Source organism: Neofelis nebulosa, chromosome 8 (assembly GCF_028018385.1).
Source record: "Neofelis nebulosa isolate mNeoNeb1 chromosome 8, mNeoNeb1.pri, whole genome shotgun sequence".
In the NCBI taxonomy this organism is placed as follows: domain Eukaryota; kingdom Metazoa; phylum Chordata; class Mammalia; order Carnivora; family Felidae; genus Neofelis; species Neofelis nebulosa.
In genome coordinates this window covers 91,165,226-91,179,742 of record NC_080789.1, presented here as the reverse complement: position 1 = coordinate 91,179,742, position 14,517 = coordinate 91,165,226, and the positions used below count along the sequence as shown (strand labels likewise).

General features: G+C 36.9%; 1 pseudogene; it reads left to right on the top strand.

Moving 5' to 3' along the window:
- Window positions 1–1,223: 1,223 nt before the first annotated feature.
- On the top strand, window positions 1,224–11,081 carry LOC131483874 (telomere zinc finger-associated protein-like; annotated as a pseudogene).
- Window positions 11,082–14,517: the final 3,436 nt, after the last annotated feature.

Here is a 14,517-nt window from a genome sequence, read left to right as displayed (position 1 = left end):
CAATTATATTTTGTCTTTACCCCACCTTTTTTTATTTCTAGAATCTACATTAATGTTTATCAAGGGAAGAGACATTACAATGTCATGTTTCTCTGAAGAATACAACAAAAATGTAATTATATAACTTTGCATTCTATGAAATAATAATATCGATTATTATTAGATGTTTGTCAGGTGTCAATCACTTCTTAATATTTTTTTCTGAGCTAACAATTCTATGGAATTAAGAACTATTTTTATTGACATTTTACATGATGCTTAGGCACAGAGATTTTGAGTAACCAGCCCAAGGTCATGAAACTAAACAATTAGGGGCATCTTAACTCCAGACTCTGGTCTTATAACTACTACTTTATATATTAAGTCTATTATCCTTATCATCATTATAATAGTACATGCACTCCATAAGAAAACAAACAGTAAACAAAGAAATATAAAATACTGATCTTTGTTTCCATTTCAGAACTCCACTTCATTTCCATAGGTATATGAGCCTTCTTGTGTGTTTGTCAGAAAAATTGCAGGTATTAATACAGACACACACACACACAAATACACAAACGTATAAGATTTCACAAAAGTGTATGTTGAATAAAGCTATGTCTTCTTTTTATACATATAGGAACATGCTACACACACTTTTATACCTTCTATTTTAAATTCCATATATTTTCTGAGATCTCTTTTTAATGGCTTCAGAGTATTCTTTTACCTCTTAATAGATATTTACATTATTTTAAAGGTTTTACTATTACTTTACACAAGTCTCTTTGTGTACATTTGCAAACATTGCAGAATAATTACTAAAAGTTGAATTACTGGATGCAAGATAATTTGTGTAAATTTATAGTCATTAGTACATGTATTCCCATTTCTCTATTGGTTAACACTGTATGTTATTAAAATTCTTCACACAAACACCTAATAATGCTTAAAATGTATTTAAAAGTATTTAAATTTACAAGTGGGAAGGTAAGAAAATGTCATGTGAGAAATTATCTTAATACAAAGGTAGCCTCCAAGTACAAGTATGCTACCAGACAACCTCCCCCAGAGATCAGGGAATGGAAAGGCTCACAGAACGAATTGAATGACTTGAGTTAAATTAGAGCACACAGCACAAAGCTGAGTGACAGAGATGGGTGCTTAACTGGCTTAGGATATAATGCAATTAAATCAAAAGGGCACTACCTGGCTCTTGGGTGTGTAGTGTTTGTGGTATGATGACGGGATGGACACAAGGACAAAAACTGAGGTTTGAATGTTTCTTGCAAGGGCAGAGGACTCATGGGGCCATGATGGCAGTCATCAAATGTTGGCTGAATTAAGATTGCAAGGATATTGAATGTCTCATGTATATTTAGTATGTCATGAATATTTAATGTCCCAGGTGCCTCATGTATATTTAGTGCCTTGTGAATATTAGTTAGGTATTTCTGCTTTCTCCCATCCCCTTCTATATTCACAGATATATGATCTACTTTATCTTTCTAAGCCGCACAAGTTAAACATGTAAGTTATTCTATTCACTTTCCTTTCTTCCGTAGCAGAATGAATATTCTCAAATGTAGAAAATGAATTTTGTAGTAAGAAAAAGTCCCCTAAGGACTAAATGCAGAAGATATTGTAAAACCAAAGAAATAATGGATAAGCAAAGATACTGTTATACCTTCAACAGTACTGGAAATGGTGTAAGTTGGAAGACTTACCTAGCAAGTAATTTGGCAATAAGTATCAAAAATCTTGGGGAGCCTGGGTGGCGCAGTCAGTTAAGCATCCGACTTCAGCTCAGGTCATGATCTCGCGGTCTGTGAGTTCGACCCCCGCCTCGGGCTCTGTGCTGACAGCTCAGAGCCTGGAGCCTGCTTCCGGTTCTGTGTCTCCCTCTCTCTCTGCCCCTCCCCCGTTCATGCTCTGTCTCTCTCTGTCCCAAAAATAAATAAAAAACGTTGAAAAAAAAAAATCTTAAAACATTGCAATCGTTTGACTTTTTTCCTATTCCAGAATGTTATCCTACCTGTATAATAATCTTACAAAAAACTAGGTGTATCATAACACATATCATTGCAGTATATATTATAACAAAAATTGAAAAAACATAAATATGTGACTACAGAGCATTCATTAAATAAGTGTTAATACACACAAAATAAAATGACCAATTTAAGATGATTATGTCAAAAAACTATTATCACATCGATGGTTAAAATAATGAAATATAATTTTATAATTCACTTTGTGGAATTTTTAATTGTATAAAACTGAAATAACAAATAACATTTATGCTAAATACACACATCTATAAAATTAGTAATATAAATTAATTGGATAATTAGTTGAATACCTTAAAATTTCCTACTAATCCCATTAGATAAAAACAATTTGTAAAATGAATCCTGAAATACTAAGTATATCATGGCAAAAAAAAAAATACAAATATTATTTCAAAAGACTGAGTTGTATGTGTGTACCTCTTTGCATCTTGAAGGAGTTAAAGAGGAATAATTGCCCTATGTATTATTTCTATCTTGCCCTGTAACATCATTAGAAATTTAAAAGTTCCAAGTAGTACATTTGGTCCTTACAATATTCCACTGAAATAATGAAAGAATACCCCAGGGAAAGTAAGAGCTCTTACCACAAAGCCAGCTTTGACTAAGAATTGAAGTAAATGTGATCTTTATATTTTTAAAAATTAGAAACATAATGAATAAAATGCTGCCGATAATTCTGACCCAGGTCCGAACAAAGGGTCTTATGGAAAAAAAAATTTCTATAGTTTTAAGTATAGATCTACTCAAAAACATATTATTTAAACTTCAAAACAAATTTTTGCATAAATTTCCAGTGTGTAATCAAGTGGACTGTAACTATGCATAGTAGAACAAGAAAATCAGAATTCATTTCTCCTTTCCACATAAAAACATAACTGAAATAACTTAAACATTAAAAGAAAACATTGTAGAAATTTAAACTAACCTACTTTTTGATAGAGTTTGGACTGTTCTAAATCTGAATATTTAGAGAAAAATCATAGGACTGCACAAAAATTTGAAAAAAGGGAATATACATATATTTTCCTGTCCACTCCCTCTCTAAATTTAATAATAATTAAACAATTATGTCAGAAAAAAGTGAATAATGAGGAGTTATATAAAGCATTATTGTGTTTTTAATGTGATTTTATTTTTTAATAAAATGTACTAAATCTACACAATACCATGCACATAGAGAAAATCAGATTTTTCAGGCATAGACTCTTGATACATACTGACAAATTAATTTCCTGTAAAGTTTAATAAATGTGTATGCTACCAGCAAAGTGCAGGAAATTCCAGCCTCACTATCCTGGTTTTTTCACTGAGTATTATTCTCATCTTAACATTTACCCATGTGATAGACCAGGCTGAATCTTTTCACTATTTTTATCTTAATTTTTTTGGTTACTAGAAACTTGAATAATTTTTGATCTGTTTGTTCATTGGTTATTTATATTTTCTTCTTTGTGAACCTTACCCATTTTATATGGAGTAGCTGCTGTATTATTTTCCTTTGATTTATGAGACAACATCAAGTATTGAAGACATCACATTTGTTACATCAAAAGAAATATGCTCTGGAAGTTCACAAATGTCATCTATTTTATATCACATATCAAATATTTAAATTTTTATTACATTCCTACTCATCTTTAACTGTATTTCTTTTGCACTCTAGACTTTTATATTGTTTTTAATAAATATGTGAGACAGAATACTTTCTGATTACTTCTGTGCAAAGGCAGACCTATATAATGTCTTTTGTTATATTTTGCAATATTTCTAAGGATATAATAAACTTTAAATTAGAAGAATTTGATGTAATTACTTTGTGAGATATTTTGATAATGCAGAAAAAAGAGCAGGGCATTTTAATATCAAGCATTGTTCTACAGCCTACCACAGTACGTTATGAAGGCCAAGTTAAAATTTCTGTGTCTACTTTATACAAGGTGTTATTCTATACTTGATTAATCCTGAAATTTAATCCCTTCAATAAATGTTTATTGAGTATTTATTACATTCTTAAACTACACATGTTAATGTCCTGAACCATTAAGGACCTCACAATATTATTATGGACAAAAATACATATATCAAAGATTAATTTTTCCATGTATATATTTATAAAAACCTGAGTATATCTATAATAGAATAAACCAGCATGATTAACAAAGAATATTTCATGTGTTAAGAGAAAGTTACAAAATAGCCCTTGTGATGGGGCACCTTGGTGGCTTAGTTGGTTGAGAGTCCACCTCTTGATTTTGGCTCAAGCTGAATCAATCCCTCATGGTCGTGGGATTGAGTCTTGCGTGGGGCTCCACACTAGGTGTGGATCCTGCTTAAGGTTCTCTCTCTCCCTCTCTCTCTGCCCCTCTCCCCTATTCGCTCTCTTAAAAAAAAAAAGGCCCAAGTGTTATGTGGGAAAGAATAACCACCAATACTATAGGGAATGAGAAAGGAAAAACAATAGTCTATTTGACTAGAGTGTGCTGGAAATGGTTATGTGAGAGGAAATTGAGCAGAGTAACTAGGTGATGATATTCCTCTTCTAATAAAAGACAATGATCCTGAGAATATTAAGTCTCCTTTAATTGTAAGAAAATCATATCAGTAAGTTCACATCAGAACACCAAAAGGAAATAAGGCTTAACCCACAATTTGAAATCAGGATTGTAAAACTGCTCTGAAATAAATGCAAAAATAAATAACGATGATGGTATCAGTCATCTGTAGAAATATTCCAGGGGTTGTAAACATGAGCTCATTTCCAGATCACAGATGACAAATGGGGCAGCCTAATCTTCATCGTCGTTCCTTAAGCGGTTCTCCAAAAATGAAGATATTTTAACATCTTTCAAAAACTAATATGTGTTATTATAAGTTTTCGCAACAAATGAAGAACTCTAAAGAAAAGTAGATGAAATTTTCACTGAAATAATCATTTATTTTTATTTTTTTTTTAATTTTTTTTTTCAACGTTTATTTTTGGGACAGAGAGAGACAGAGCATGAACGGGGGAGGGACAGAGAGAGAGGGAGACACAGAATTAGAAACAGGCTCCAGGCTCTGAGCCATCAGCCCAGAGCCCGACGCGGGGCTCGAACTCACGGACCGTGAGATCGTGACCTGGCTGAAGTCGGACGCTTAACCGACTGCGCCACCCAGGCGCCCCTGAAATGATCATTTAAATCCAGGTAGAAGTTTTATCTTTATGTGTAATGTGACACTTAGGGAAGCCAGAGAAGACAACACTCTGTAAGTGATTTTTCCCACTCATAGTGTCCACACTGGGAAGACGGAAATCACAACTTAAATTATGGGCTTCCTGAGAGCAAATGTGTTTATGCACACATAAGCCTTACAGGGATATTGTAAATGCTCCTGGATTCAATGCTAACACTGTTGGCTGGCTTTCTGCCTGCCTTTTAAAATGCTCATTTCTTAGTCTCCTTAGAGAAGGGTGGCTTTATGTGCTGGCCGACCTGGGTCAGAACCCACTTATGCCCATCACCTCACTGTAATTATTACCAGTGTCTCCTTTCACTCTCAGAGAGACCCAGTTTGGAAATATTATATGGTAACAGTTTTAGGCACTTCCTCCTCCCTGTCTGTTAGTGCTCTTAATGTTTTGCTGTAAGCCTTCTTTTCTTCTCACTGTATTCAAGGATTTGGATATTAGACCTTGAGTTTCTTCTATGTGCCTCTGACTTTTCATACTACAGTCTTATACTACATACTATAAATACATACTACAGAGATTTGTATCACAAACTCCAAAATGTTATATTCATCTGCCTATTGGACGTACCTACATAGATGTTCCAGAGACATCATAAACTCAAAATCCAAAACTGAATATATTCTCTTTCTTTCTACTGTATTCACTGACACCAGCGAAGAATATCACAATCCATCCCAAGTTCCAGGCCTCATCTCAGGCCTCCCTATCTCTTTTGTCATATAAGCAACTATCGATCCTGCAAATTCTGTCTTTTCTGTGGTTCCCTAATCTGCTGCTTCACTGCTTCTTACACAGTAACACAGCAATTAAAAATATGGGCAGCTGAGGGGCGTCTGGGTGGCTCGGTCAGTTAAGCATCCAACTTTGGCTCAGGTCATGATCTCGCGGTCCGTGAGTTCAAGCCCCGCGTCAGTCTGTGCTGACAGCTCAGAGCCTGGAGCCTGCTTCGGAATCTGTGTCTCCCTCTCTCTGCACCTCCCCCACTCGCACTCTCTTTCTCTCTCTCTTAAAAATAAATAAACATTAAAAAAAGTTGAAAAAACATAGGCAGCTGAGTCTGACTTGTGGAATCTGAATCCTTGTTTTACCACTTGCTAATTATATAAAGTACTTGATAACTGAGTTGAGATTTTCTGTTTTGTCTGTATAAGGAAGGATAGTAATTGCTCCCACCTACCTCATACCGTAGTTTTAAAATTTAAGTGAGAAAATGCTTGTAAAGCACTTTTTATGGTACATAATAGCTCAGTACGGGTTAGCTATGGCTTTTAATATTGTTTTAATTATTATTAGTGCAACCCATGACCATCTTGGGGCTAGATCATTACAACCACCTCCTTCCTGACTATGGTTTCCCTGATTCCATTCTTTTCTTCACATTGCCCTTATTTACACTACAGGTAGAATAGTATTTTAAAAACACAAATATGTGCACATCATTCCCCTGCCCAATGGCCACCCACCATGTTAAGCATAAACACCAAATCCCTTATCATGAAGCCTAGGCCATCTTGACCTGTCTCCTGCTTACCATGCCAGCTTTCTTGATTCCTTCTTTAACAGAAAAGGTGTTTCAAGCTCCAGTGAGCCTAAGAAATACTAAAAAAAACATATTAAGACTAAATCCTAGGATGTGCCCACAGATTTTAATTTAGTAAATCCAGGGTGGAGCCCAGGACTCTGCCTTTTTTTAAGTTTTTCTTTAATTTCCAGTTGGTTAACACACAAAGTAATATTACCTTCAGGTGTATAACATAGTGATTCAATAATTCCATACACCGGACTCTGCGCTTTAAATTTACTCTATCCCTTCACATCTACCCCCTTCCCCCAGGAGATTCTGCTATAGGGAACATAACTTCAGAAGCCTTGGTTTATGTTGTATTAAACTCCAAACGCCTTTATCAGCATTTTTTGCCTAACTGCCTCTTATTTTTCACTCACCTTGGCGGTCACTGTTTTTCAAGGAAGCAGTAAGATGTTTTGAGTTTCTTTTATTACAATTCTATGCAGAAGAGCAAACTTCTGATATTAACTTGGTGTCTCACACAGGTTTTTGTGTTGAGAAAATAAATCATTGACTAAAGTAACCACATTTCTCAGTCTATATTAACACATTGTTATCTTAATATTTCCGTTTCTCTGAGGTGCCTGGGTGGCTCAGTCAGTTAAGTGTTGACTTTGGCTCAAGTCATGATCTCACAGTTTGTGGTTTCAAGACCCACGTCGGGCTCTGCGCTGACTTCAGATTCTTCTCTCTGCCCCTCCCCCACTTGCTCATGTTTGCTCTCCCTCACTCTCTCTCTCTCTCTCTCTCTCAAAAGTAAACATTAAAAAAGTTTTAAAACATTAAAAGTTTTTTTCTGTTTCTGATGGGTCTTCCCTAAAATCTGAATACTATCAGACAAAGCAATGAAAGTGTAAATTAACATTTACAAATGAAGTGTAACTTTTTAAGTTGAATGTCTTTTGAAGTATCACCTAAAAACAAAACAAAGCAAAAAGGACACACATCTCTCTTAAGTTTGGCTTATTTTCAACAACATCTGGGATGAAACAGGACCATTTCTTCTCCATATCCAGTGACTTTGTAACTTTTAGAACAGCAACAGCATTTCTGTTTACTGAAATAGCCATTTAAGACATAAAACTTAAGAGAATAAATTTTACCTATTGTTAGTTTTCCCGTTTGCAACAATAGTAATCCTTCATGTGTCGTTGATTTTATTTAAATTTTAGTTTTTGGGGGTTATTCGGTGGCTCGGTCAGTTAAGCGACTGACTCTTGACTTCAGCTCAGGTCATGATTTCGCGGTTTGTGGGTTTGAGCCCTGTGTCTGGCTCTGCATTGACGGTGTGGAGCCTGGTTGGGATTCTCTCTCCCTCCTCTCTCTGCCCCTCCCCCATTCTCTCTCTGTCTCTCTCAAAATTAATAAAACTTATTTAAAAATTTTTAATTTTACTTTTTGATCTGTGTGTTCATTTTCCCTCAGGTCATAGGTAATTTGATTGTCAAGTACATGTCTGTGTGTATGTGTGTCTGTGTGTGTGTTAGAGAGAGAGAATTTGTACGTGTGTGATTTATTTTTTTTTAACAGCTTCCCGGTAAAATCTCAGATTTTGCTTTTATTCTCCCTACATTTGACAGATATAAACATGAAGATAAGAATCATGATAGGCTGTTGAATAGTTTATCTGTTTGTAGTTTAGCTTCAAATATATGACTCTAAAATTCAGAATAGATACATCACTTGGTGTAGTTCAGATAATTGATTCATAAGTCAGCTACATCAGGCAGTTTTTGATGGTATCTTTATAAATAGGCTGGAGCTTTCAAATGCCTGATGGTATCTCTCATGCTGACATGAAAGGCATTTAGAGGTTGGAATATGCTACCCGTACAACTTGTATTCTAGATACAGTTCATGAAGCCTATTAACTTCCTATCGTACAAGGAACAAAATATCACTGAAACATAATAAATTTAACGGTGATATAAGAAATGCTTTTATAATTGTGTTTTAAACGGAGCAATGTTAGATACTGACTTTTATAATAGATATTTAGAAATATAAGCATAAGCAGTTTTCATGTTTAAAACAAAAACAAAAATAATAATAAATAAGAGGATTAAAAAGTCCAGAGATCTAGCCAATGTGCATACTGCTAAGATGGTTTCTCATCCATTTGTGAGTTAGATCGAGCCTGCCTTTGCAAAGTGCATTCACTCAGTCTGTCTTCATAATTACAGATGCATGCACACCTCTTTTTTATCCTAAAATTGGGTAAATAATTAAGAGTTTTGTAGTGAGATATTTATCAAACAACTGTAAACATAAAAGATTCTGGGCTAGTAGCAGTATATTAAGCATTTATTTGGTAATTCTAAGCAGGTCTCCTGTATACGTTGTGAATTTCTTTATATGTATTTATATACATATAAATATATGTATATGTATTTATATACATATAAGTATACATTTATATATGTTGATATTTTTTAATGCTTTATTTCTTTTTGAGAGCAGGGTAGGGGCAGAGAGAGAGGGGGACAGAGTATCTGTAGTGGGCTCCTTGGTAACAGCAGAGAGGCCGAGCTGGGGCTCAAACTCTCCAACCACGAGATCATGACCTGAGCCAAAGTCAGAAGCTCAACCGATTGAGCCACCCAGGTGCCCCTCTTTATATTTTTCAATTAGGAAGCCCAAGCATTCTACAACCCATATTATGCCATGATTGTCTCTCTGACTGCTGTCCTATCCTGACCTCCCTGTCAGCTCTCAAACACACAGAGGGTTTTTTCACTAGGCTTGAAATACTTTCTCTAGGTGCTGTCCCCCCACTCTACTCTGTACCATAAAAATAGGCACCCAGCACCTATAATCCTAGATAGTATGTATATTCCTTTGAAAGAAATCGTAAAGTGCCACCTCAGAATCTGCCACTTTGGCATAGTAAATTACTTTGAATTCAAGGCAGGTAAGAAACAGGTGAAAGAGGGGACACTCAAAACCTTCCTTTTTCTGCCAAAACGTGCCTTAGCAAATAGCATCTAAAAATTGACAACAGGAAACACACTGGGGAGGAACTCTTCCAATGTCCCAAATGTGCACAGGGTTTTTTTTGGAACAGGAGAAACTCTTGGAGCATGAAGCCCGAAATTATATGAACGGCTGGGAACAGGTCTTCTCAGGTTCCATGTGTTGGGAGACCTTCCACCGGAGGCTGGAGCCGCAGCTGCACCCGGCGTCCCACGCGGGGGAGATGTGCTCCCCGTGTTCTTCCTGCACCCAGCAGTTCACTAAGGAGGACTCGAAGAGGTACGTGATCAAGCTGCATAGAGCTGCCAAGCTCCATGCCCGTCCCGTCTGTGCCAAATGTTCATGTCCCAAGAGAACTGCAGCTGCGTGAGCCTTTTAAGCACTGCGGGGAGAAGCTGTTTGTGTGCAAGGAGTGGGGCCTCTGGCAGAAATGGCCCGCAGATGCGCATGAAGGCCAAGCGCAGGAACGAGAGGCCGTGTGTCTGTGAATTCTGGAGCCACGCCTTTCTCTAGAAGGCCGGCCTCGACCCGCACCTGAGCACGCACACGGGCAAGAAGCCCTTCCAATGCCACCTCGGTGACAAGACCTTCTGTACCCCAAGCCAGCCCGGACAAGCACAACTGTACCCCCATGGGCGAGAGGCCCTTCAGGTGTGAGTTCGGCAAGCAGCGCTTCCCCTAAAAGGGATCCTGCTGAGGCACATGGCCCGCAGCCACCAGGAGGGTCGGCCCCACTTCTGCCAGATGGGCGGGAAGACCTTCAAAGTGGTGGCGCAGCTTCACGTGCACGTCAGAAGGCCCAAGGCGATGAGGCAGTTCAAGTGCGCCAAGTAGGTCCACCTGCGGAGCACATGGAGCTCCGCAACCAGGTGGAGAAGTACAGCCCACAGCAGCTCGAGTCCTGGCACCTAGTCACTGAACACCAGGTGAGGATGGTGGTGGTGATGCTCCGCCTGCAGAGCTGGATCGGGGCTCGGTGGAGGCCCCTAAGTCCCTTCCCAGGCCTGCCTGGCCTTACAGCTCCCCGGCCAAAGACTGCGGTGGAGAGCTTTGCGAGACCAGGAGACATGCAGCTCAACTCCGCTGAGGACTGAGGCACGGGGCTCCTCCTACCCATTACAGCCCGCATGGTGCCAGCCCCCAATAAACCACATGGCTTTGGACTAGGGGGAAAATGTTTTGCTTTTTCTGTGAATGCTTCTCTCCTGATTTTCGCTCAAAGGATCTGCTAGAGAATGCCAAACCTAACCTTCTTTTAAAATAGCCACCACTCTTGGGGGCTCAACGGGCTAAGCCTCTGACTCTTGATTTCAGCTCAGGTCATGATCTCACAGTCTCAGTGCAGGTAGTGGAGAGCCTGCCTGGGATTCTCTGTCTCTGTCTCTCTTCTCCTCCCCTGTGCTCATGCTCTCTCTGTCTCATGAATAAATAAATAGCCACCAGTCTTTCACTGCCCCTCCTGCAGCATGCCTGTCCTTCTTGGCTGACTTACTTCTCACCGTAGTCTTCATGCATTTATCATTATCTGACATCCTGTATAATGTACATATTTTGTTTATCATTGTGTCTTCCCACTAAAATACAAGCGTTACGAAGGTATGGACTTTTATATGTCTCATTTGCTGCTCTATCCCCAAAGCTTAGAGCAACACCTGGCCCATAACACATTGTCGATCAATACTAATCACTTTACTTGTTTTTAAAAATGTGTTTTACAGATGCTAGGTTCCACACATACTAGGCCCTAAAAGTTTCAGAAAAATACTTTGACATAAAGGTCATTATCTGCACAAGGAGAAAGACATATTGAGTTACATAAACAATGGCAACTTTTAGATAGAGAACATATTATCTGGGGGAGGGGGTCTCTCACATAATATAAAACCCTTGAGGTCCAATAGCTAATAATCATTTGGTATATTTCTTTGCGATCCTTTTTTTGTGGTACTTTTGTCCCTAAGTGAAATCATACTTAACCTGTACTTTCACATTTTACTTTTATATTTATTATCAAAACATAAGGGGTGCCTGGGTGGCTCAGTTGGTTAAGTGACCAACTTCCGCTCAGGTCATGATCTTGGAGTTCACGAGTTCAAGCCAGATGTGGACAGTTCAGAGCCTGGAGCTTGCTTCTGATTCTATGTCTCCCTCTCTCTCTGCCCCTCCCCTGCTTGTGCTCTGTCTCTCTCAAAAATGAAAAAAATTAAAAAAAATGTTATTATCAAAACCTAGGCATCTTCTTGTATAACTCAAAACCACTTGTAGAAATGATTTAAAATGTCTATATATTTTTCAGTAGTATTGAAGGAGGGTATTGTGGTGGGGAGAGCTGTTTAGAGCCAATTACATTTATTTGTGAATTCTAATTCAGACAATAATTGGCCTTTGATCTAGATTAATCTTTTTAATTATATTGAGGTGTATAAAAGATTCAACCATGTAAAATAAGATAATGTCTTCTTTGCAGGGCACTTTATATATTTACATAAAATATATTTAAGCCATATAGCATGTATGTACTCAATACATACATACATACATACATACATACATAGTATGTACTCAATAAATGATTATATAGTCTACATATCATAACTATTTTTATATCATAATTATTTTAAACATATTGTTAGACAATAATATTGTTCAATTTTTTCTCTGCTCTAACAAAGTCTACTTGAAATAGTTTGTTTTTCTGATTAATCATATGATTAATCATAGCCTAGATTTCCACAAATGTCACTTTAGTCATTGATAATAAATAATATCACATACCTCATTCTATGCATATAATTAGACTTATCACAATTTCTTTTACAGCCTTCTAGTTCCTAAATTCTTCATTTTGATTATTCTCTGTTTTTTGGAATTGAAACTTTGATAATTTTTAAGTAACATTGAGTGTATTTTTTCAGAGCACTTGCATACCTGAAACTATCTTTCTTTTGTCTTATTTTAACCAGAATTTAGCTGTCTTTATAATTAGACTTTTGCAAAACCTTCCCTCTAAACTCTTTAGACTTTTTACTTTTCTTAACTAACTTCTGTTCATATAATTGCAAAGAGTTTAAGTCATGCTGAATTTTTTCAATTGCTTTTACTTGTTTTTTTTTTCTGGGAGACCAGAATTTTTTTTTTTTTTTTAGTTTATTTATTTATCCTGAGAGCGGGAGAGAGAGCAGGGTAGGGGGAGAGAGAGCTGAAAAGAAAGAGAATCCCAAGTAGGCTGGACACTCTCAGCAGGGAGCCTGACAAGGGGCTCAGATTCATAAACCCAGAGATCATGACCTGAGCGAAAATCAAAAGTCAGACGTTTAGCTGACTGAACCACCCAGGCGCCCCTGGAAATTTTTTTTTTTTTCTTTCTGAAACACACTGAATCATATTTGAGATGTAGAATTTTATCTCCTTACACTACCAGGATAAGGACTATTGCTTCTATATTCCAAGAATATGTATTATTATTATTATTATTATTATAGTTAGATTCTAATCTTCATATCTGTAATATTCATATTATATGCTTTTTAATATGTTCATTTATTTGACTGTCTTCATGTTCTTAAAAAATCTTCTGTTTTATATCAATGCCATTTAACTGATTTTCTGTAAAGCTAATTTGACTCTTCATTAACAAAAATGCAGATTTTAAAGTCTGCTCTAGACTTCCAATTTTCATTTTCATTTTTAAAATTATCTTCAGACATATACCTTCCTCTTTCATATTACTATTGCTGTGTTTTTGTCTTAAGGAATATTTTCAAAAATCCATTATTTTTAATGTATGTGTAAGGTGGGGGGATTTAACTGTGTTTTATGTTTCTTGATCCCTCTAAAAAGAAAGATGTCTATGGCCTGGATTGCCAACATATGGTGCACCTATCTTATCCTATCTTCATCATCCTGTCAATCATTATTTTGGGAAGGGAATGGTGTGCATTCTCCAGCACTCTGGCTGTTGTGTTCATCTCAGCATAATTTCTATGCATAACCAGGACTGATTTAGTTGGCTGTGCTCTTTGAGGTGGGAGGTGGTTCCTAAACTTGCCATCTTCATATTACAGGGAAGAAATTATATGTGGTGAATAACATGACACAAATTGTTTTGTTTTGTTTCCATTAAACAAATGCTACACACACAAATAATAGTAAACCACATCTCTGAGCCTCTGCCCTAACATTTCCAACAACCAAATCTCTATCTCATCGGAGTTTGCCTTTAATAAGCACTGTTCTGGCCAGTCCTGCTTTTGTTAATCTTCTAACTGTGAATATTGATTGACTGATTGATTAATGCTTATTTATTTTGTGAGAGAGAGAGAGAGAGAGCAGAGCGTGAGCAGGGGAGGGTCAGAGAGAGAGGGAGACACAGAATCTGAAGCAGGCTCCAGGCTCTGAGCTGTCAGCACAGATCCCAACGTGGGGCTCCAACCCATGAATTGTGAGAACATGACCTGAGCCAAAGTCGGATGCTTAACTGACTGAGCCACGCATGCGGCCCTCCTATTATTATTATTTTTCTAATGTTTATTTATTTTTAATTTAAAAAATTTAAAAATACATGCCAATGTGTCCAAATTAAAGTTTTTTTCATAGATACCACTTACTAGTGGTTCTATAAAGGTAAAATAAAATTACTAAAGCTATGTTGTTTTATATTTTCCTTATGAGAGGAAATTATCTTGTTTAAA